This window comes from Schistocerca piceifrons, chromosome 3, assembly GCF_021461385.2.
Source record: "Schistocerca piceifrons isolate TAMUIC-IGC-003096 chromosome 3, iqSchPice1.1, whole genome shotgun sequence".
NCBI classification, from domain to species: Eukaryota; Metazoa; Arthropoda; class Insecta; order Orthoptera; family Acrididae; genus Schistocerca; species Schistocerca piceifrons.
In genome coordinates, this window is record NC_060140.1 from 394,712,615 (window position 1) to 394,736,439 (window position 23,825).

Here is a 23,825-nt window from a genome sequence, read left to right on the forward strand (position 1 = left end):
TATTTCAAAATCTCTAAAATCTGCTGATAAAATTTTATTAATAACAATTTTGAGCTTCTGGTTATCTTCAGGTATCATGGAGATATTCTTACTGTGATCTCACATAAAACAAGAGTCATTTTGCGTTGCTTCATGCAGTGACACAAGACAGCTTTTTTTTCTTTTTTTTTTTTTTTTTTGCATCACAGTAAGTAAGTTTTTATGGTACCTGAAGAAGCCCAGAAGATGGAAATTGGTAGTAAATAAATAATTATTATATCAGCAGCCCTTGACGGTTTTGAAACACTTACCATTCCTGGTAAGTGCTAGCTTGTTCCACGAGCCGTTCCGTTGTCAGTGTGTATAATGCACAAACCTGTACAGATACACAAAACTGGATCGAATTTCGTAATTACGTGTTACATACAGACTTTAACTTGTCGATGAGGAGACCTGCCACACACATTTAATTTTGCGTTTCAACTTTAAAACCGGTGTCGGATGGAAAAGCAAGCCTGCAGATAAGACGACAGTTGATGGCCGTTCAAGACCAGATAATTTTGCCATTGTGACACTGTTTCTCTTCATGTAATTTTTTCCACGATAAAACTGTAATCAGAAAATCCTCGTGAAGTGTCATGACAGACGGTATGCCCTTTACCCTGAATCTACTGTACAGATGATTAACTGTGTTTAAATAACGGTATCAAAGAGTCATGTAAGACAAAACATAATAGCAGACACGGATTTGTTATCCTGGTTTCTCCGTTGACATGCAGCTGTTAAAATACACTCCTGGAAATTGAAATAAGAACACCGTGAATTCATTGTCCCAGGAAGGGGAAACTTTATTGACACATTCCTGGGGTCAGATACATCACATGATCACACTGACAGAACCACAGGCACATAGACACAGGCAACAGAGCATGCACAATGTCGGCACTAGTACAGTGTATATCCACCTTTCGCAGCAATGCAGGCTGCTATTCTCCCATGGAGACGATCGTAGAGATGCTGGATGTAGTCCTGTGGAACGGCTTGCCATGCCATTTCCACCTGGCGCCTCAGTTGGACCAGCGTTCGTGCTGGACGTGCAGACCGCGTGAGACGACGCTTCATCCAGTCCCAAACATGCTCAATGGGGGACAGATCCGGAGATCTTGCTGGCCAGGGTAGTTGACTTACACCTTCTAGAGCACGTTGGGTGGCACGGGATACATGCGGACGTGCATTGTCCTGTTGGAACAGCAAGTTCCCTTGCCGGTCTAGGAATGGTAGAACGATGGGTTCGATGACGGTTTGGATGTACCGTGCACTATTCAGTGTCCCCTCGACGATCACCAGTGGTGTACGGCCAGTGTAGGAGATCGCACCCCACACCATGATGCCGGGTGTTGGCCCTGTGTGCCTCGGTCGTATGCAGTCCTGATTGTGGCGCTCACATGCACGGCGCCAAACACGCATACGACCATCATTGGCACCAAGGCAGAAGCGACTCTCATCGCTGAAGACGACACGTCTCCATTCGTCCCTCCATTCACGCCTGTCGCGACACCACTGGAGGCGGGCTGCACGATGTTGGGGCGTGAGCGGAAGACGGCCTAACGGTGTGCGGGACCGTAGCCCAGCTTCATGGAGACGGTTGCGAATGGTCCTCGCCGATACCCCAGGAGCAACAGTGTCCCTAATTTGCTGGGAAGTGGCGGTGCGGTCCCCTACGGCAATGCGTAGGATCCTACGGTCTTGGCGTGCATCCGTGCGTCGCTGCGGTCCGGTCCCAGGTCGACGGGCACGTGCACCTTCCGCCGACCACTGGCGACAACATCGATGTACTGTGGAGACCTCACGCCCCACGTGTTGAGCAATTCGGCGGTACGTCCACCCGGCCTCCCGCATGCCCACTATACGCCCTCGCTCAAAGTCCGTCAACTGCACATACGGTTCACGTCCACGCTGTCGCGGCATGCTACCAGTGTTAAAGACTGCGATGGAGCTCCGTATGCCACGGCAAACTGGCTGACACTGACGGCGGCGGTGCACAAATGCTGCGCAGCTAGCGCCATTCGACGGCCAACACCGCGGTTCCTGGTGTGTCCGCTGTGCCGTGCGTGTGATCATTGCTTGTACAGCCCTCTCGCAGTGTCCGGAGCAAGTATGGTGGGTCTGACACACCGGTGTCAATGTGTTCTTTTTTCCATTTCCAGGAGTGTATTTCAAAAGCATAGTCTGTCATCAACTTAAAGTATTCGTAAGATGTAACGAAAACATTCTCCACCACAAAATTCATCATTCAGGTAGTGACAGAGGTTACTTCTTTTTTTCTTTAAAAAAGAAAATAATGGTATTAGTTTGGTGACATATTATTTCAATCTGATGAGGGGTGTTATCTTGGGAAATGAATCTCTTCTCATCCCAATCCGCAGCGACTGTTGACAATAATCAACGTTACAACATATGACGGTACGCGTGAGTCAAACATCGTTAACAAATTACGCGGAGTACGTTTGCTTTTGGGCGTCTAAGTTCGATATCAATTACGGGTGTTTCTCGGGTTCGCAAACCCAGAAGTATAATTCACCTGTACAAGCACTAATTGATGCAGAAATGAAGGATACGTTTTAGTGAGTCCTACTGCTAAACAACAGCTGACAGTAACACAAAGCAGGCTTTCACGGCCGGTATTAAAATTCGTGATGATTTCAGTTATATGGGCATTACGCTGTGGTCTATGGTATATTTCTGTGCTTAACGTTTCGTCTATAATGGTGAAGCCTATAAAGGCCTTTAAAGTGCCTCTGAGGATGTCTTCACCATTAGAGACGAAACTCTAGTCACGCAAACACGCCTTAGGCCACGGTCTAATGTCCATATAACTAAAACCAACATGACTCGCTGATAGTATTATCGGTAGTCTCAACTGCTACTCCAGCATATACATCTTCTGTTACTTCCAGCTAGGCAACAACTGACTAAAGCGGACCGACTGTTAGTCGTCAATCTGGGACCACTAGGAAGCTGGAGTAAAAAAACATATACATATATAGCAAAAGAGATATAGAATGCTCAGAGATTAGTTATGCATTTCTGCACGATATTTTCTAGTCTGTGTGACAGTGCCAAAGAAATTTAGAATGAAATAGTGCAGGAAAACTCGTTCTGCATCACAGAAAGGCTCCTTCTTGAAACCGCATGACTTGACCGACGGAGACAATTCTAGAAACTTTCGTCCATATATATCTCTCGTAGATGTATCAAACATCTGTCCATTGGAATTTTAGAGAGACTAACACTTAGTTTCGTGAAAATAATGAATTCTTATTCAAATATTGGTCTGTTCTTCAGTCCCCCTCCCCCCACAGTGAAGAGACACATTTGGTGGTACCTTCCTGATTCAAAGGAAAGTAAATTAGAGCTCAGTGATCCATCGACATAAGGGTTAGTATACACATTCCAGTCACATTAATGTGACCACCGGCTATGTTCGATGTCAAGGTACGATAACTGCGATATCCACTCACAGACGGAAGGTGGGAGCACTAGCAGAGGAGGGTATATGGAGGGAGTCAGGGGAGCACGGAAAATCACGTAATGCCGAAACAGAGCGATTTATCCGGTGGAAGCATTTCCAAAACGGCTAAGTTTGTAAACTGTTCGCATCCAACTATGGTTAAAGCATACCGTTCATAGCAACAAGGCGCTAAACGAAACCAGTGCGGAGAGAACTGTGGCCTACACTGGATAAAATGACTTCATAAATCAGCGAATATATTACTTCAACAGATTCACTCATTTTTTTATATAGCGATATAGGCTGAAATGTATTTCAAATACATTTTAACAAAAGAATAAGAGCGGCAAATAGCTTACTATCTCAACCAATAAATATCATTTAACTTAAAATGGGCGTCTTATTATTTATTAATATCCATTGGATGTATATTAATGTACGAGTACCACAATCTAAATATGACAAACTGCCTATTGTCTTCTGTCTCGAGTTCTTCGGCCGACGTTCATCTAATGATTTTACTGACGTTTCGCTAGCACGAGTGGCTGGAATTATCAAAGCTTCACCCTCCATTGCTAGTGGTGATCAGAGGGTAAAGCTTTTGCAATGCCAGCCACCCGTGCTGGCGAAACGTCAATAAAATCATTAGGTGAACGTCGGCCTAGGAACCCGACACAGGAGCCAATAGCCAGTTTGTCAACAAGTGGCCACGAAAGACTTAACAATTTTGTAAATCTAAATATGCCTGGTATGCCTACCAACACTTAAATTGCTGACCCCAGACAAAAACTTCGAAATCGCCGCACATGTGGATCAAATCGTATTATTTTCCCGGGCACACACATTCTGTAGACACGTGTTTACCCTGGACTCCAAAACAGTTACCAAAAACTATTTTAGGCAACATCAAATTTTACCAATTTGTCGGTGGAGGAGCCCAACTCTCCTTATGATAAGCCATATTCCATTCACCCCCCCCCTCCACCCCCACCCCCATCCCGCCAGCCCTTGACCGACTTCTAGAATCGCCCCCTGCGGAAATGTAATGTGTACCGCCGAATAGACGTGCAACTGTTCAACAACTGACCAAGGCTAGCAACAATGTATCCTCAACGACCGTTCAGTGAACGTTGCTGCGTATGGACCTTCGCAGCGGACGCCTGTTTCGTGCACCCATTATGACTACTGTTCACCGACGACGATACTGCAACTGGACGTCCACCGATTGGCGGCATTTGACGTTTTCAGGTGAAGCACGTTTTATACTCCATCGGACTGAAAACAAACACCCCGTAACAATCGTCAGAAGGGTCCACGCTGGAGAGAGGGGATTGGATTGGATTGTTTGGGGGAAGAGACCAAACAGCGAGGTCATCGTTATCATTGGATTAGGGAAGGACGGGGAAGGACCCCATAACAATCGTCAGAAGGGTCCATGATGGAGGGAGGGGACTGGATTGGATTTTTTGGGGGAAGAGACCAAACAGCGAGGTCATCGTTCTCATCAGATTAGGGAAGGATGGGGAAGGACCCCATAACAATCGTCAGAAGGGTCCATGCTGGAGGGAGGGGATTGGATTGGATTGTTTGGGGGAAGAGACCCAACAGCGAGGTTATCGTTCTCATCGGATTAGGCAAGGATGGGGAAGTACCCCATAACAATCGGCAGAAGGATTCATGCTGGAGAGAGGGGATTGGATTGGATTGTTTGGGGGAAGAGACCAAACAGCGAGGTCATTGTTCTCATCGGATTAGGGAAGGACGGGGAAGGACCCCGTAACAATCATCAGATGGGTCCATGCTGGAGGGAGGGGATTGGATTGGATTGTTTGGGGGAAGAGACCCAACAGCGAGGTCATCGTTCTCATCGGATTAGGAAAGGACGTCGGCTGTGGCCTTTCAAAGGAACCATCCCAGCATTTGCCTGGAGTGATTTAGTGAAATCACGGAAAACCTAAATTAAGCCATACGCGGGATTGAACCGTCGTCCTCCCAAATGCGAGTCCAGTGTGGGAGGGAGGGGCATTATGGTCTTGGGAATCTCTTCTTGGCATTCCCTGGGTGATACCGTCATCGCGAAAGGCAGAATGGATCAACAGAAGTACGCATCTATCTTTGTGCACCATATCCATCCCTACATGCAGTTTCTTCATCCTCGGAACGATGTCATTTTCAGCAGGACAATGTAATGTGTCACACAACTCGCAGTATACTTGCGTGGTTCGATAAGTACCATGATGAGTTTGCCGTACGCCTCTGGGAACCAAATTTCCAAGATTTAAACACAATCCCGTGCGGTGGCACGGCTCTTTCTGTTCCTTTACGACGGACCTGCACCTACCTGTGAACATTGTCTCAGCAGATCATCAGCAGGAAAGCCGAGTGAAACCTACTGTACCTCGACGTAAACGAGGCTGCAATTTAAGTCACTAATCTACGTTTCGGGAGAAAGTTTTCACACAAATGAAAGGCTGGAAATTTTGTCCTCAATTAATATATTCTGAAACTTAGGTGAACAAGTATCACTGCCAAGCCCGTGCTAATCTTAACACAGCACTCATAATCCCTTTCACTCACGTTAGCAAGTTTATGGTGTTGCATTTCCCGAAAACTTAATAGCTACAAAAATACTGATTGTTTTTGATTGATGATACTCGCCAAATATTTAGTCTGTCGGTACCAAATGCAGTCACAGTTTTTTAGCCACCGACCTGCTCAATACGCCACGGGGAATATATGTCTTTTCTCGTCACAAAATTCACTCAAAAATTCCGAAATTTCTTCACACACATCAGAATAATTATGCCGTCACTTTACAACACTTTTGATGTATGAAACACTGCTAGATCGGGCAACTTATCGTTTCCGTCGGAACTACTACTACCCACGTCCGAACTGTTTCATGGCTAGGCTCCGACCCTTCTCTAGAATACTCTGTCTTCTTTTCCAGCAGAGAAAGGCGCGCGAAGAATATTGCTTTACCATTGGTCAGTTTACTCAACAGCCAATAGCAAAACAACATTCTCCCGCGTCAGTCCGCCATTTTCATCAATAACCAATCGCAAAATAGTAAACCTAACAATTGCACTTTTTACCGACGTAATTATCTAGTGTGCTGAAGTTTTGCTTATGCATAAAGTTATGTACTATTGTTATTTACACCTGAATTAACTTTCCCTTTACCATAAACTTACTTTACAAACCTATTCTACAAAAATCCCCTTTATCCATATCCATACTTCTTCGAAATGTTCTCACACTAAATCCTACTACACAACTCGTTAAAAAATTATCTTCATATTAACCTTAAACCACACTCACACATCATTCATATTGCTCAACACATTTATAACATTTTACATACACAAAAAGACATAATAACACTCTATGAAAATACTAGAATAGTTTATGAAAAACATTCTATTACTTTAGTGCACTCTAATGGGCACAATCGAAACTAAAATCACAGTCCCCCTAGCCAATATTGTCCTCTATCGGCTGACACATACACTACGTGCGCGTCCAGTCTCGCGTCACCATCTGTCACTCTCCAGCTCTGAGACACATCTCCCACTTAACCGCCTCCAAGGCAGGATCGTTATACGGCGCTACGCCTCATTGTGGTACCATGTCGATCGGGCTGTTCGCAACATGGTTCCTCAACGGAGAAATCTGTCGCACCTGGCCACGGCGCTGGAGTCCACATACCTGTCGGTACTTTCCAGAACAGCACTGACTCTCTTCCCGCAAGTCTCGCAGTGGTCTGCGGTAGAAAAAGTGGTCATTCAGGTTATTGATGGGTGGTCATATTAATGTGACAGAACAGTGCAATAAATCTGTGCCGCTTATTAGAGGAACCATCTGGGCATTCGCATTAAATGGTTTGGGGAAGCAACCGGAAACCATGCTGAAAGAGCACAGTGATTGAACCACTGACACCTTCTGCTTTAACCAATGTGACATTTCGCTGTTAAATCGATACCGTTGCTTATGAGTAATGTGACGGTGCTTCTGTAGTTGACGTGCGTTATTATTATGAATGACACGTATCTTTAATTTCGTGACGTGTCATGAATCTTGCTGCTATTTTCACACATATGATAGTTTTTTGTGGGGTTTAGGGCGCTCAACTACTGAGGTCATTAGCGCCCAGTCACAAATGTAAGTGCACATATAATCTGGTAAAACGCAAGGGTGGGGGGGGGGGGGGGGGAGGAACACCAGCAAGTTCTTACAAAGACGCAGATAAAATAATTAAAAGAGATGTCTTTGGACAAGTCCGTCAAAGTAATAAAACGAAGAACACGAGCAGCTGCTCGAGCGTCATCAGCTAAAATTTCCTGTAAAGTAGATGGCAGTGACAGGACAACACGAGATTGATTAAAACGGGGACACGACAATAAAACATGGCGCACCGTCAATGCATGACCACAAGGGCACTGCGGGGCGGGGTCACCGGATAGCAGGTAGCGGTGGCTAAACCGGCAATGCCCAATCCGCAACCTGGCCAAAAGGACCTCCTCTCACTGGGATGGTCGGGAGGAGGTTGTCCAAGCTGTTGGGAACGGTTTTATGGCCCGGAGCTTATTTTCTTGAAGTGACGAGCAAGTATCCCACTATAATGACACAAACCTCTTACAAACAACCCCACTAATGTCAGACGATGGGACACAAAGGGAGGCTGGCCGAGGCAGGAGGACTGCAGCCTTGACCGCAGCATCAGCAGCCTCATCCCAGGCACTCCTACATGTCCTGGAACCCACATAAAGCTAACAGGAGAGCCATCATCAGCAAAAGAATGGAGGGATTGCTGGATCCGTTGCACCAAGGGATGGACCGGATATGGAGCTCCAAGGCTCTGAAGCGCACTGGGTGTTGTGTTGTCCTGATCATCATCATTTCATCCCCATCGAGGCGCAGGTCGCCCAAGTGGTGTTAAATCGAAAGACTTGCCCAGGCGAGCGGTCTACCCGACGGGAGGCCCTCGTCACACGCCATTATTATATAGTAGATCAATACATCGCCGTTATCGTGGAATGTTCCATCAGATGTAGGTGATTGTCTCTTTCAATGCCAGTCCCTCATGCGGATAAGCTAGTAGAATAGTACAGCGGATTGCATTTGTTCAACTCCAGACTGAAAATATCGTATACTCTTGAGTCTTTAAAGAAAGATGTATTTACATCGCGCTGTTGAAAACCGATAGAAATAAGAGCAAAACATCGAGCCAGGTGCCGCAATGTTGCGAGCACTGAACACGAGTTCGATACCCCGTCCGGAGTTCCTCAGGTTTACCGTGGTTCCTCTAATTCATTTGATGCTGTTGTTGGGCGGGATACTTCAAATAAAGTCACACCACAGGCAGTCTCTAGATGAAGGGGTGCTTCATATCCATCAGCGGTAGGTTAAACACAAACCTCCGCTCCAAGAACAGAAAGGGCTGACGTGTATTTTTCTCTATTATATTTCAACCGCATCCCATTAGTCTCCCGGATAATGTACAGCTACTATGGTACATTCAAATCATCGCTTAGCAGAAGGGAACAATTCAAATCCTTGCATTTGTATAGTACAAATGACACGGTAGCATAAAAAATTGCAAGAAATGATTTCCTTTCCTTGTGACAATAAAGATGAAGAAAGGAAATCAATTGATTATGAGGGTCATTTGTCTGTTTTAACGGAGAACGATCTTTTATGCATAAAAGACCTGAAAAATTAATTGAATTCATTGAAGTCTGCATTCCGCTCCCCTGTTCTCCAGACATACATTTCTTTCCTCCATGTCATGTTGCCTGAAATTCAAGAACAAATTTTCACTCTGAAGCAGAGTTTGCGCTGATATGAAACTTCGTGGCAGATCAAAACAGTGAGTCGGGCGGGAACTAAAACCTACCGACTCAGCTATCCACCAACAACTCACGAGTCCACCATAACAGCTTTACTTCTGCCTGTAACTTACCTCCTATCTTATAAATTTCACAGTAGTTCTCTCGCGTATCTTGCGGGACTAGCACTTCTGGAAGAAAGGATACTAAGGACACATGGATTAGCCACAGATGGGAGATTATTTTCAGAATAGTTTTTACTTTTGTAGCGGATTGACAGCTAAACTAGTTTCGAAGGCAAGAGATGAGCTACTGGCGGAAGAAAAGCTATGAGGGAAGGTTCACAGTTCAGTCAATAGAGCATTTGACTGCGAAAGGCAAAGTTACCAGGTTCGAACCCCAGTCTGGCAGCAGTTTCGAATTTTCACTGATAGTGTTCAGTGGTAACTGCTGTGGTACGGGAAGCTGTATAACAATTTCTCCCCCTGAATACAAACGCTGTATGTGTAACGAACTTTGACACCTGCCGCCGCCCTTCAAATGTGACTTCTCAAGAGTCTCCTGATAAAAAAAAAAAAACAAAAAAAAAACGATAAAACTTTGACTCTTATCGGCGCCCGACAGAAGAAGCGATGGTAATTGCTCCGTCAGAGCCGACAAGGAATGATAATGAAGCCAATTGTGTTGACTGATAAGAGACGCCGCGGGCGATTTGTGGAGTGGACTGGGATCTAATTTGCCGCTCAGCAGTGCGATGCAAAAAATCTCAGTGAAGTGGCTAGTCCAGAGCAGTCTCTGGACCACTTTAAGCCGTTTGAGAATGAAGACCAAGCGTGTTCACAGTGGCTTGAGTAACATCAAATGCTGCCGTGTTTACTATCTTTCTCTGTATTTTACTATCTGGATAATAATCGACGGAAGCAGAATTAGTGACGAAATTCGTTGTACAGTGGAAGGCAGACGAATATTAAATAAATTTACAGTACGTGTTAAATCTGGACCTGCCAGCATCGACAGCTAAAACTTGAACCAAGTAAAATGCTATTAACACTGAGTGGTATAATAATTGGCAGCATTTAGTATCATATAATGTATGTCGACACAGTTCGTTAGACTGGGATGCAAAAATGATTGAAATGCATGCCCATGTACACGTGGAATTAGCGTACTCGGAGCCTGAGCTGAAGGGGAGGGGGCGGGGAAAGAGCTCGTTCGTTTCGCGTTGGAAATAATTATGAGATTTCATACCGATGGCCCCAGGTTCAAATGGTTCAAATGGCTCTGAGCACTATGGGACTCAACTGCTGAGGTCATTAGTCCCCTAGAACTTAGAACTAGTTAAACCTAACTAACCTAAGGACATCACAAACATCCATGCCCGAGGCAGGATTCGAACCTGCGACCGTAGCGGTCTTGCGGTTCCAGACTGCAGCGCCTTTAACCGCACGGCCACTTCGGCCGGCTGGCCCCAGGTAAATTTGCTTCTAGTTGGTATCTATTACAGGTTCTTTCTTCAAACTGATACTGAACTAACGTACTGATGAATCGCCACTGACGCATGCTATTTGATTTATTTGACTAGTATCACCAATTAGACGCGAGTACCCTCATATATCCAACACCGCATGACGTCATCGTCAACACACACAGTTAAAGCTAATAAGGAGATTCACCGATAATTATTCTTCGCAGATGACATTCGACAATGGAACATGGCCACACACCGTCGGCTGGCGTCTGTTCATAGATGTGGATACAAATGCAGATGTAGACGCACTAGTGGACGCCACCATGGCAATAACATGTAAGAAAACTTGCGTGTGACGTGAGAAACCAGTCAAATAAATCGAGAATACTGCTACTACTCTGGACTAGCTTTGAACTCGATTTAGTCAAGGGAACCTGATGAAGAGCCTTAGCTTCGGAATATGTAGCATATATGCTATTTAATCAGAATTATCCGGACACCAATATGTAATACGGAATGAACCACTAGACGTCAGGGCAGTAAAAAAGAAGTAGGGGAGTACTGTGTAGTTATCAGAGAAGCAGTAACAGCAGAATTGGTCGCCTGAAAGAGGTCAGTAGCTTCTACTATTTAATAGTCATTGGATGTCATCTGAGTAACAAACCAGAGACATTTCAGCTCTTCCCAAGCTGCCGAAGTCGATTGTTGCGATGTGATTGTGGGGTGCAAAATCGAAGGAACAACGACAGCTAAACCAATACTAGGCGCATCTCGTGTACTGACGAGAACAAACCATCGAGCGTTGTGGAGACTCGTTGTAAAAAAGAAATCGCATGACATCAGCAAAAGGAATCACTCATGAGTTCCAAAGTGCTACCAACAGTCCAACCAGCGCGATGACAGTGCGGAGGTTGTTAAAAAGAATGGGATACAACTGTCCTCGAGCAGATTCTAATAAGCCACACGTTTCTGTGATCAACGATATGTGGCGTTCGAAGTGGAGCAACGAGCTACGTCGTTGGACAGTGGACGGCTGGAAACGAGTTATAGGAGTGATTGATCACGCTTTGTCCTGTGATAGTCAGATGCGTTTGGAGATTGCCTGAAGAACGTCACCTGCCGACAGCGAAGTACGGAGGAGGTGGTGTTACTGTAGGGGCGTGTTTTTCGTGGTTATAGTATGATCCCATTATTTAATTTAAGAAAACGCTAAATGGGACAGGATATGAACACATTTTAGAGCAGCGTGTACTACGTACAGTAGAGGAACAGTTCAGAGACGACGAATTTTTATGTAGAAAGAAGTACAACCTCCAACCTCTGTGGCAGCAGAATTCGAATGAACTCCAGTTAATATGCACCGTTCAGTGGTATAACACGGTTCGTTTAGTTAACTTTGAACAAGCCGAGACCACAGATTAATAGAAAGTATTCGGCGACAGCACGAGAAGAGAGTGGCGTTGGATTTTAACCACTACAAATTCGGTTATTGTGGCTGTTGAGAACATCATAATAGTGAAATGTTCTCTTACACGTCAACAATAGAAACTGTACGAAGTTTATCACTGTGATACTGTACTGCATATTCAGTTTATAGAACTGAACACTGGCTTCGAAATCATTTGCACCAGTTGCTTGCAAACGTTCTTTACTGTAGGTATGCAACTACTGTTTAGTATCGTCGCTGTGATATCGAGATGAATTTACAGCGTTGGGCCGCGATGGGCGTCTAAAGTTGTGTTTGGTTTCAAGGCCGTACTGCGGGCAGAGTGGACTTGGCGTCAGCTGGCAAGTCCCTCTGGTGGCGTAATCTGGGAAGAAAGTGGACAGACTTTCCTCGTTCAGTTCTGTTGAAGTATGCCAAGCTTGCCGGTCGTCGTCATCACTATTCGCACACACACACACACACACACACACACACACACACACACTCGCGTGCTGATGGCTATATCTCTCTGTTTCCTATTGCGGTTTTGATCATACACTGTTGACCATTCTTGGCTTTCGTGTTTTGGATTCCTCTCGGTTTGTCCTTTCGGATTTCTGTGCTGTTTCCGCTGTCGATCACTATGTCCTTTCGGCCACTTGCCATGTGCTCAGAAACTACTGAGTGACACTCCCCGAACTGGGTAGTGAGTTACTAAATACTGCTACATCAGTGCTTTCCATGTTGGCCTCCTTTCTTTGAAGCGTGCATTTTACTGGCAAATTGTCGAGTGCTTTTTGGTGTAATATCTCCTCAAATTATAATGAATAAGTAATTGTTTACGAAAATCTTGGCCAGTTATCCGTGGCTGGAACAACCCAGTTCCTCGTACGTGTCTTCCCAAGACTATAAATTCGTTCCAGTTAGAATGACACCTGTTTGGAATTTCTTTCTGTACTTGTAGACAGTTTCCCGGGCAATCCGTACGTTAAATAACTTTAGCGTTTCCTTAAAGAGTCGTGAGACAGTGATAAAATTCACCATGGAAACGTTACAGGAGACTGAATGCTTGACGAAATGATCAGGGTACCTGCTGATAGCAACACTGTCGCTTGCCCAAATATATTTCGTCATGAATGGCGGCGGAATAAGTTGGAGAATAACACGTCTGATTGCTTGTTTTTGAAGGTACCACTACTAATGCCGATTTGGCTGGTACTGTTTGCTGTCAGATAAATGGTTCAAATGGCTCTGAGCACTATGGGACTTAACATCTGTGGTCATCAGTCCCCTAGAACTTAGAACTACTTAAACCTAACTAACCTAAGGACATCACACACATCCATGCCCGAGGCAGGATTCGAACCTGCGACCGTAGCGGTCACGCGGTTCCAGACTGAAGCGCCTAGAAGCGCACGGCCACACCGGCCGGCTGCTGTCAGATAAAATTACTTTAGAAACACGTACCTTACCCAGTCAAGACCTCTCATCGCCTAAAGTATTCATTTTCAAATAATATTCAGTTTTACTGTCTGTGTAATTGAGACCCTAAAGGCTTAGGCCGACCTGCATATTTAGTACACAGTAATTATGCCATAGCTCTTATTTGAAATACACCAGACGACCATTCGTCTTCTGTCAGTATCATCCCATTAAGAGAGCCGAGCTGGGTTGTTTTATTCAATTTGCATTTCAGTTGTATAACTGTTGATTCTTTCGAATAGAAAACTTTAAAAAAATAATTTCCTCTTTTCCCCCCAAAGGTGTAACACACTTCTGGTGAGAGTTAAACCGGAAATCAAAGGCACAAGATATCATGATAATGGAAAACAGGAACTCATCGTAGAGTTCGGTGAGCCTGATACACTTACATAAAAATTGTCTGTTTAGATGGAACTTTATTTCTTTAAACGGATAACCAGTTTCAGCATAATGCCATCATCAGATCAAAAAGTTAACAAATCGATATATCGTGTTACGTTAGATTGTAAATGACTGTACCGACTAGACGGCCGACTGCCATCATCAGACCAAAAATTACGCCAAATAGTACCTCAGATAGTATATGACGTAATACGATGTATTGATTTTTTGAGTTTTTGATCTGATGACGACAGCCTGCCGAAACGCGTTATTTGAAGAAAGAAAGTGAGAACTAGGCAATTTTAGTATAAGAAGACGATAAAAGTCTTTGATCCACTGTGTACAGACTACTGGACATTGGGAATTACAGAGTATGCTGAATTATACACTTCGCTGCTTGTAGTGTTCTTGCTATTCGGTTTGAGATTTTACTTATGGTGAGTATATAGTAGGAAGAAAAGATGATCAAATTTGTATGTAGTTGGAGATGTACAATGTGTGAAAGTTAGTACACAGAGCTGGCACCTTTAGTGTCAACAGTGTCTCTAACCCAACTAGGTGTCGCGTCAGACTGAGCTTAGACGGTATATATACATCACTCCTTACTGCTTCAGCTCTCAGTCTTAGTGGCTGGCGAGTGGAGGCGTGCCAGTGTCTCATGACCAGTTCAATGGGTGAAGGTCCTCGTGAATGTTCTGGGCGGGTAGCAGTCGAACATCTTCTGTATCGAGATAGGTCAACACAGGAAACGTTCGGTTCTTAATTAAGTTGGTTTTTTATGTTGCTGGAAGATAAGGTCACTGTGACCTCTAAGGTAAGCTACAGCCACCAATCTTAACACATTAGAAATGTAACTGTTACTGATCAAATTGCCGGCTTTGCGAACAAGAACGCCAGAATCTGGTCCTTATCATAGTGATGAAGGTGGTGTTCTTCTCGGGGCCTCGGGCCTCCACACAGGGAACTTGTCTGGAAATTCGAAGCGGTGCTGATCCTGTGACCATTGTTGGCTTTGGGCGCGGTGCCACTGTCGGCAAGCGTCTACTGCTTGGTGAAGGGACGCCTCAACAATCTCCGTCTTGTTAACATCAGTGGTGTTGCAGACGTCAGAGCTCTGTTTGTGTGGATTCTTGTTTTTTTTCTGCACAGAAGCCCATTTCTTGACTCAAGGTGCCTGACATGGTTGCACGATCCTGCATGGCCGAGCGAGCAGTTTGTCTGTCCTCTCAGACCCTAATCGCGTGGTGCCTATATGATCCTGTGTGGTGGTGAGTATGCTCATCTTGAACCTATCGATTCTACATTCATATAACGGTTGGGGAATACAGCAGAGTTGAGGAACAATAAAACCGCAGCCTCAATAGGCAGAGGTCCTGACGCTGTCGATTTCTGACAAATACCGATAGACATTTCTCCTTGTCTTACAGGCATCAACAAAAGTTTTGCATCACCCCTTTATTTCGAAATTCAAGGCACAAGAAAGGTAAATTGACTGTGAGCGTGTATATATATCCATCTGCAACGTGTCCAGATCGCCAAATAGTAAAAGGCTAATACGAGTAAAAACACTGCGTAACGAAAAATCGTCTGTTTCCCACGGGGGTTTTTTCACAGCAGTCCTGAACAACGTCAATACGTGGTGAAACGTCCCCTTGCAAGGATGCAGGCTTGAATCCGTCGTGACACACCATCGATGAGATAGTCAAACCATCCCTGATCCAAATGCTCCCACTCTTCAGTCTCGATTCTGCTAAGCCGTACAGAATACGTGGCAATCCGAAAACAGCTTATGTCAATCGATTATACATACGTTCGATTGAGTTCATGTCCGGAGAAGGTCCAGGGAACAGGCATACCACCCCGTCTGGTGACCCTAGCACGTTGAATCAACGTGTCCACGAGCACAGTACAATGAGCAAGCGAGTTATCGTCCACCAAGATGACATTTTCACCACAATGTTTGCCATACGGTCCCACTATAGGTTGCAGAAACTTGTCCCTGTACAGCACATCAGTGTGCTACCCTCAACAACCCCGAGAGATGTGTGATGACCCCGTGTAACGCCAACCAAGAACATCACCCCGCCACCACCTTGTTGCATGTGTGGAACAATGACTGAGGCGTTAGACGTTATCGAGTAATCTCCAAACACGCTGACAAGTTTTTCAGAATACAAATAGACCCTAACTTCGTCCTTAAACAATGCGCGAGGCCAACCCTGGAGCGTCTATTCTATACGATTTCTTGTTCATTTTAACGGAGTCCAATGTGTTGTGCACAATGTGATGTTCACCATCGTCCTCGGGAATGGGGATACATGACGTCCTGTAGACTCTTCAAACACCGAATCCAGTTCTGGAGCACTCAACCCACGGTTCTATTGACTCAACATTCGTAGATATCGATCATCCTTTGCACCTGTCGAATGTGGACAGCCTGTGCGGTGCGAGTTTTCAAAACCACCTGTCTCTTGGAACCGATTCCATGTCCGCACTACATCACTTTGATTCTGGTGCACACATCGAGCAAATTCCCTGGTTGACATGCGTTCTGCGCGTAAAGTGTTTATTCGTACCCCATAATTGGTCGCGACTCTCCTTCGTGGCATGACGGACGTTCACTCTCCTGTTCCACAGACATCTCTAAAGCGCCCCTACAGTTGCTTTACTTTCAACTGAAACGCTGCAATCCATTCGAGTGCGGCGTTCTGCCTGTATGTACGAGGGTTGGAACTTAAATAGTGGCAACTATTTATTCACAACCGATACAAAGGAGTTACATGTTTGCACCTGTTACTGTCCTTCAGAGTAGTCACCATAGTTGTGTAGAATCCGTTGCCAGCGATGTGGAAGGCGTAGTATACCGTTAGCAGAGCTTGTTCTGTTGATAGTGCGAATGGAGCGGTCTACTGCCTGTCGAATCTCAGGAACAGTTCTGAAGCGAATGCCACGATGTGGTTCCTTCATCTTCGGAATTCTCTGACCAAAATCACAATGATTTAAGTCCGGGGAGTATGGTGGATGGTACAATACTTCCCAGGCCCGTCGACCGAACAGAACAGCCACAGCTTGCGCTGTATGAGCGCGCGCTTTTTCCTGAAAAATGGTGGGTGGGTTGGGCAGAAAGGGTCGCCGCATCTTCCGCAAAGCTGGTCGCAGGAGATGCTCCAAAAACGGACATCAATATTGTGCACTGATGGTGGCATTCGCTTCAGAACTGTTCCAGAGATTCGACAGGCAATAGACCACTCCATTCGCACCACCAACAGAACAGGCTCTGCTAACGGTATACTACGCCTTCCACATTGCTGGCAACGGGTTCTACACAACGCTGGTGACTATTTCGAAGGACAGTAACAGGTGCAAACATGTATCTCTTTTGTATGGGTTGTGAATAAATAGTTGCCACTATTTAAGTTCGAACCCTCGTATGTAGCAATCATGTTAGCCGTGTGTGTGTGTTTACAAACGCCAGGGATGACCTTCCCATTGGTACAGGAATAGTCACAATAGCAACACCACCGCACGACGTATCGGGGTGATACAAAACTTCTGTTGATGTGTGTATGAGGCATAACATGATCTTCTCACAAGTAGCCAACAGTCAATTGTTGATACTGAATAAGAAACCCACTGCGTAATCTTTGCTTATACAAATAATCTGGATGGCGTTACCCTTACCTACATTGTGTGGTTACGCTAAAGTGCTAATCATTTGAATAACCAAGTATGTTGACAGTTGTTTGTAGCATGCCACCCACATGTTGTTGCAACTTCAATGGCCAGCAGTGTGAAAAAATACATAAATGTTATTCAGATTATACTCATGTCTACTATATTAAGACGCGTATTATTTTGGAGTCATATATAAGTGAAGCAAGCGTACGCAATCCGAAACAGTAGGCTGCATGAACTGTCCCCGCCTCTCAAAAATAAACGCGCACGCAGCGAGCGCTAAATCTGAATTCGCTGGCATTGAAGACGCACGCACAAGTTACGTAAATCGGAGGCGGCCACTTTCAGGGTTTCGCGCAGTCGGGAAGCAGATGGCCGTAGTCTCGGGTCGTGATTGGTCTGCAAGCAGCCGCCAATGCATGCTCGTCTGTCGGGCGGGGAATTACCTCTTTGCTGAGCAACGTCTCTGCTGCTACTCACAAACCTAACAGGCTATGTTTCCAAATATTACCAATAAGTTCCAGCGAGATACCTAGTGGTCGAAAATGTAACAGCCATACCTCGTTTTCTTTGTCAAGGTTGCTCGCCCACCAGCAGATCACGAGACCAGTATTCAGCTGCTATGCCATTGAATGTTTTGTCAAAGTCTCCATAAAATATTAAGAAACCTCTGAAAACGCCCTCATCAAAACAAAGGCACAAACGATTCCTGCTTTAAACAACACTTACGTCCTCGTTGTCGACGAGTAATAATAATAATGATTCTACACTGTGTAACCACTAAGGCGATATGAAAACAATAGAAATTCATAATGGTTATTGTCAATTTGCAGTCTGAAACAAACACCTCCCGAATATGTCTCGTGTTTGAAAACAATTCATTTTTAATTCTGCACGAGCTGATGGAATGAACTAGATTACAAAACACAATACACATATATAGACCAAAGATAGCTTGCAAAAATGAAAGGAAGACTACAAACCTGATAGGTCCTCTGTACTGTTCAAATTCCATCAACTTCCATATAATCTGTCTTTTCAATTAGTAAAGCTCTATAATTTTTATTGGAGGCTACATTAAAAGTGGAGAGTGATAAAAAGGGTGGCAACGTGGCACTGAACTTTTTTTATCTTCTCAATCCCCATGGTCGTGAATACAAGATTTTTTTGTGTTTTCTATGTCGAATTTTGGCGATACCTTAGACGTTACTCTACACTTGCTTGTCAGTTCAGAATGCGCAACATTTCGGTTACACTTTGCTACGAGTTAACCATATGACCATGCTAACTTTTTATTCTAGAGTGAGTTTTATAACCAGTATGTCCATTAGACAGATTACAGTTTTTTAGTATCCTACTTTCATTATCAACGAGAGAATCTATGTGATTTTTTTTCACTGCACCGATTAACACTATAGATCGTAACAGTATTTTATTTTCCGACTAGTATTGGCTGGATGAAACCATGTACTGAATTTTGATTTTGTAATTTATGTATGGCCAATCGCATTAGCATCGCTGGTGCTCCGTCACTTGCTACCGACATGTCGAGGCGTGCGTGACGCTAATGCAGTTAGTCTCGTTTTTTGTATATATAAATCAAATAATTGCATATCTAAAGATGACTTGACACAGGTGAAACAGGTCATAAGACACATGTGGTACTGCGACCTAGCTGCCTCCCAAATTAACTGAAAAACAATTTAAAGACTGATTGTTGATGTTCCAGTTCAGTGATCCTACTAAATGAGCATTACATTTTAGGTCAACGTATTTAACAATACACTATTTTTATGATGCGACTGTCGCCAAATGCGACACACTAATTGAATTTCGATAAAAGTCTTCTGGATTGTTCATTGTGGTTTTACATGAGCCAGTATTTCGGCGCAGTTGATAATTATACTCTATAACATCTCCAGAGACGAAGTCCTAGTCTTGACGGATACGTTCACATTTTAGCATGACACCATCACACACCCAGACGGATTTTACTGAAACTGACCGCAACCACGGACTCTTATTCTCGCACTAATTGTGTATTACATCGCTAATACGCCCCGAATCAAATACAGTGAAGTGCAATGACTGGATTGTTGATGATGAAATCAGTGAAGATGAAGTGACGTGAAATTATATCAGCGAGAACCGGTAAGAATTTCTGGACCTGTGATGTAATGAACGTATTGTGTCTAATGAAAATTAGTATCAATGTGAGTTTGAGTCAGATATGGAGGTGCTCAGGTAGCCAAATGATTAAGAAGGTTTCTCGCAGAAAGCATGAATACAGGTTCGACAGCAGGCCTGACACAGGTTTTCAGTTTTCGCGATATGTTCTTTACGACGCTAATAGTCTTTTACTATCACCTTTCTCGGCCTGTATGTTAAGCGTATCAAATTTGATGATACATTGTCACTGAATGGAACGGCACGAATTAGTGACCTGGCAGACAAAGTTAAGACTGAAAAATGGTTCAAATGGCTCTGAGCACTATGGGACTTAACTGCCGAGGTCATCAGTCCCCTAGAACTTAGAACTACTTAAACCTAAATAACCTAAGGACATCAAACACATCGATGCCCGAGGCAGGATTCGAACCTGCGTCCGTAGCTGTCGCGCGGTTCCAGACTGTAGCGCCTACAGCCGCCCGGACACCACGGCCTACGTTAAGACTGAATCTCGGATATTTGGCTGATGATGCAGTTAACTATGATGATCTACTCTCTGAAAAATGCTGCATAGAAATTCAGTGTCACTGTGATAAGATTTCAAAGTGAACAAATATTGGCGTTTTCGTTTTAAATATTCAGAAATGTAAAACTGTGCACTTCACAAAACGCAAAAACCAAGTATTCCACGATTACGGTGTCAATCGGAATCAGTCAACTCATACAACTACCCGGGTGCAAAAACTAGAATGTATCTGAAACGGACGTATCGCATATGTTCAGTCGTTTGTCAAGTACGCGCGATTCATTGGTGAGATACTGGCGAACGGCAGTCACTACGCTAAAGGGAGTGCTCACAAAATACCCACGCGAACCATCCTAGAATAAAGCTCAAGTGTGTGGGATGCTTATTAAGAATACATACCAAACAGGATTAATATTGGTCGCATACAAAGAAGGACTGAATTAATTTCCGTACATCCATCTCCTGGTGGATACTCGAACAATAGCTGATATCGTACCTTATATGCAGTAACTACAACTTCATCACATGTATTTGCTGGTTTTACTTATTATGGAACCGATTTTGGTGTTACCGTACACCGTTTCCTGCGTCTTCTGGCCACTCTACGATTCTGCGTGAAAAGGTTATCATCAACAATCAATCGCAATACAGACGATAAGAAGTTTTCTGGACGCCAATATCTTTCTGCACCTCTTACATAAAGCATTGTGATGATTCCCGACATCAACGTGATCACCCAGAATCACAGAGGGGCCTGAAGCTGGCGTACTGTATCGCCGAAACAGGTTAAATATAACAGCATATAAAGGTGATGTCGTTTTTAGGCGGTTTTCCACATCCCCTTAGGTGAATACCTGTCTGGTCCCCACGTCCACCTCAGTTACACAGTTCGCAGACATCTGAACACTTTCGCACTATTCCATGGATTACACTCGTCGCAGACAGCTGGGGTACACTAATTCCTTCCCGGGGAGTACGGGGTGGCGGCAGGAAGGGCATCTGGCCACCCCTTCAACTAACATTGCCACATCCGATCAACCATGCCGAACCTGCGTCTCCGCGGGAAAACCGGCACAAAAAAAAAGGTAATGGTATCGTCGTTACTACATATCGTGTTGGTGCATAAGTTCGTAAAGTTTATGTTTTGCATGTTGGTATTCCGGTTGCTATGGGTTTATTTGTAAATGGTAATTTTTTTTAGTTCACTGTTGCTATGTGAGTTTATGTATTGTCGTTTTGTCGTTTAGGGATAGTGAGTGGATCTGTAGAGGCTAAAAAATTGAGTGCCAAGTGGAGAAATTGCAACATTCCAACATATTCTTCTGTTTGAGTTCGGTAGAGGGGTGAATGCAGTGGAGGCACCCTGGAACATTTGCACCGTGTACGAGGATAATGCCATTGGACAGAGCACGGACAAGACATTGGTTTTCTCGTCTTAAGGAGGATTGTTTCGACATTAGTGAGTCATCACGCTCGGGAAGACCTTCAGGGTTTGACGAAGATCCTGTAAACGCATTAATCCAAAACGATCCACGTCAATGTACCAGAGAACTGGTAAATTGATGAACTGTGGTCAGTCCACGATCGTGCGACATTTGTATACACCGGGAAATGTTCAAAAATTGGGTGTGCTCTAAACCGAAACCACAGAAATGAGCGGTTGTCCATATGCGCATTTCTACTTGTTTGTCATCAATTGGCTCGTGAACAACACCTATCATTCTTATCCCGTATCGTTACTGGTGACGAGAAGTGGCGTCTTTACTGACATAAGGAAAAGAATGGAATGCTTGAGCCCAAACAAAGCAGCAAATCAAAGTACTAAAACCTGCCCCCATCCACGAAAGGTAACGTCATGCAACTGGTGGAACAGTGACGGTGTGTTGTACTACGAACTGATTATCCGAGGTATAACTATCACTGCCGGTATTTATTGTCAACAACTGAGACGTGTTACAGATGAAATCCAAGAAAACGATCAGGAAGACTCCTTGAAGTGACGCTACATCACGATACCGCTGGCCTGCATTCTGCTAGACTGACAAAAAACGCTACACAGAAGTTGGGTTGGGAAGTCATTGGGCACCAATGCTATTCACCTGATCCTGTGCCCTCAGATTTTCACCTTTTCCTCTCTCAATCGAACAGCCTTCAAGGAACGTTCTTTGCGGATAAAAATGCTCTCCAAACATGGCTCGACGAGTTCTTCGTCTCAAAACTAGGTGTTTTCTACTGCCGCAGAATCGCATAGTGGCCAGCAGACTGAGTACGGTAACACCGAAGTCAGGTGTGAAGAAGGATATATTATTGATGACTGAAATCTGTGTTATGTGGATATGTTGTGTTTATGAAACATATGGAAAAACACTACGTTATGCACCTACGTAGTACAAGAAGCAGAATTAATGGTCACAGGTTTATTTAGTCCACGGGTAGCACCACTGAGATGCTGAAAAGACTGAACTCCCAGACGCTTTAAAATTGACGCCAACTATTCCGTGAAGGCCTACTTTCGTTTCAAGAAACAGTACTGAGCGAGGAGTTTAGGAACATACTACAAATCCCTGCTTATTGATCTGGTAGAGTCTGCGAAGGCAACGTTAGGCCAATCACAGAACACACAGACGCTTATCATTCTTCCAGCGCTCCATATGCAAGTGGAATGGTAAGAAACTTTAGTACCTGACACAATGGGAAGTACAGTCTGCTATGCAGATCATAGTATACATTGTAGATGTAGAAAGAACACAGCAACACAACTTACTACGAACACCCGAAGGGCCTTAGTACCTGAAAATGCAGCCGAATCTCGCTAATTAACGCGCGGAATGTAATAGGAAAAGGAATGGGAAACGATAGGTACACTGTAAGCTAAACGATGTCTCGAACAGAAGTCGCACTCTGTCGTCGCACTGTTTGCTTCGCCGGCGACAACGCAATGTGCCCGGCACTTCGCTGTTCTTCTGCGCGGCGCCGACGGAAGACAGTGGTCAGGAGAGCAGCAGCGGCTGGCACTCACCCTAGGGCAGTGGGGCGGCGCACCGTATGTCGGGGATATGGGCGGCGGCGGCGGCGGCGGCGTTCTCGGGGTCGGCGGCGGTCAGCGAAACTACCTGCTGCTGCGGAACCGGCTGTGCGCAGAACTGGATGGCCGAGCTGCACTGTGTCCACGAGAGCGAGGCGCGCGGCCGCTATAGCCGCCCCCTCCCTCCCTCGCCCCTCCAGCGCTCCCAAGCCACGCGACGTCCGCAGCGGTCACGTGACCCGCACCTCGCCGCGCGGCGGCCCGATACCCGCGAACAGACGGGCACCGCGCCGCGCAGCCGGCGGCTGTCAAATCAAGCGCCACGCTGTCCCACTCCGTGTCACCATGACCGGTT

The 23,825-nt window shown here is 44.9% G+C and overlaps 1 protein-coding gene across 1 annotated transcript in view; it reads right to left on the bottom strand.

Annotated features, from left to right (window-relative positions):
- Positions 1-23,577, bottom strand: part of LOC124789521 (facilitated trehalose transporter Tret1) — a 200,833-nt gene extending 177,256 nt beyond the window's left edge. The window contains exon 1 of the mRNA XM_047256910.1: positions 23,465-23,577. The gene's annotated coding sequence lies outside the window, so the exon portion shown is untranslated. The remainder of the gene's footprint in view (positions 1-23,464) is intronic.
- Positions 23,578-23,825: the final 248 nt, after the last annotated feature.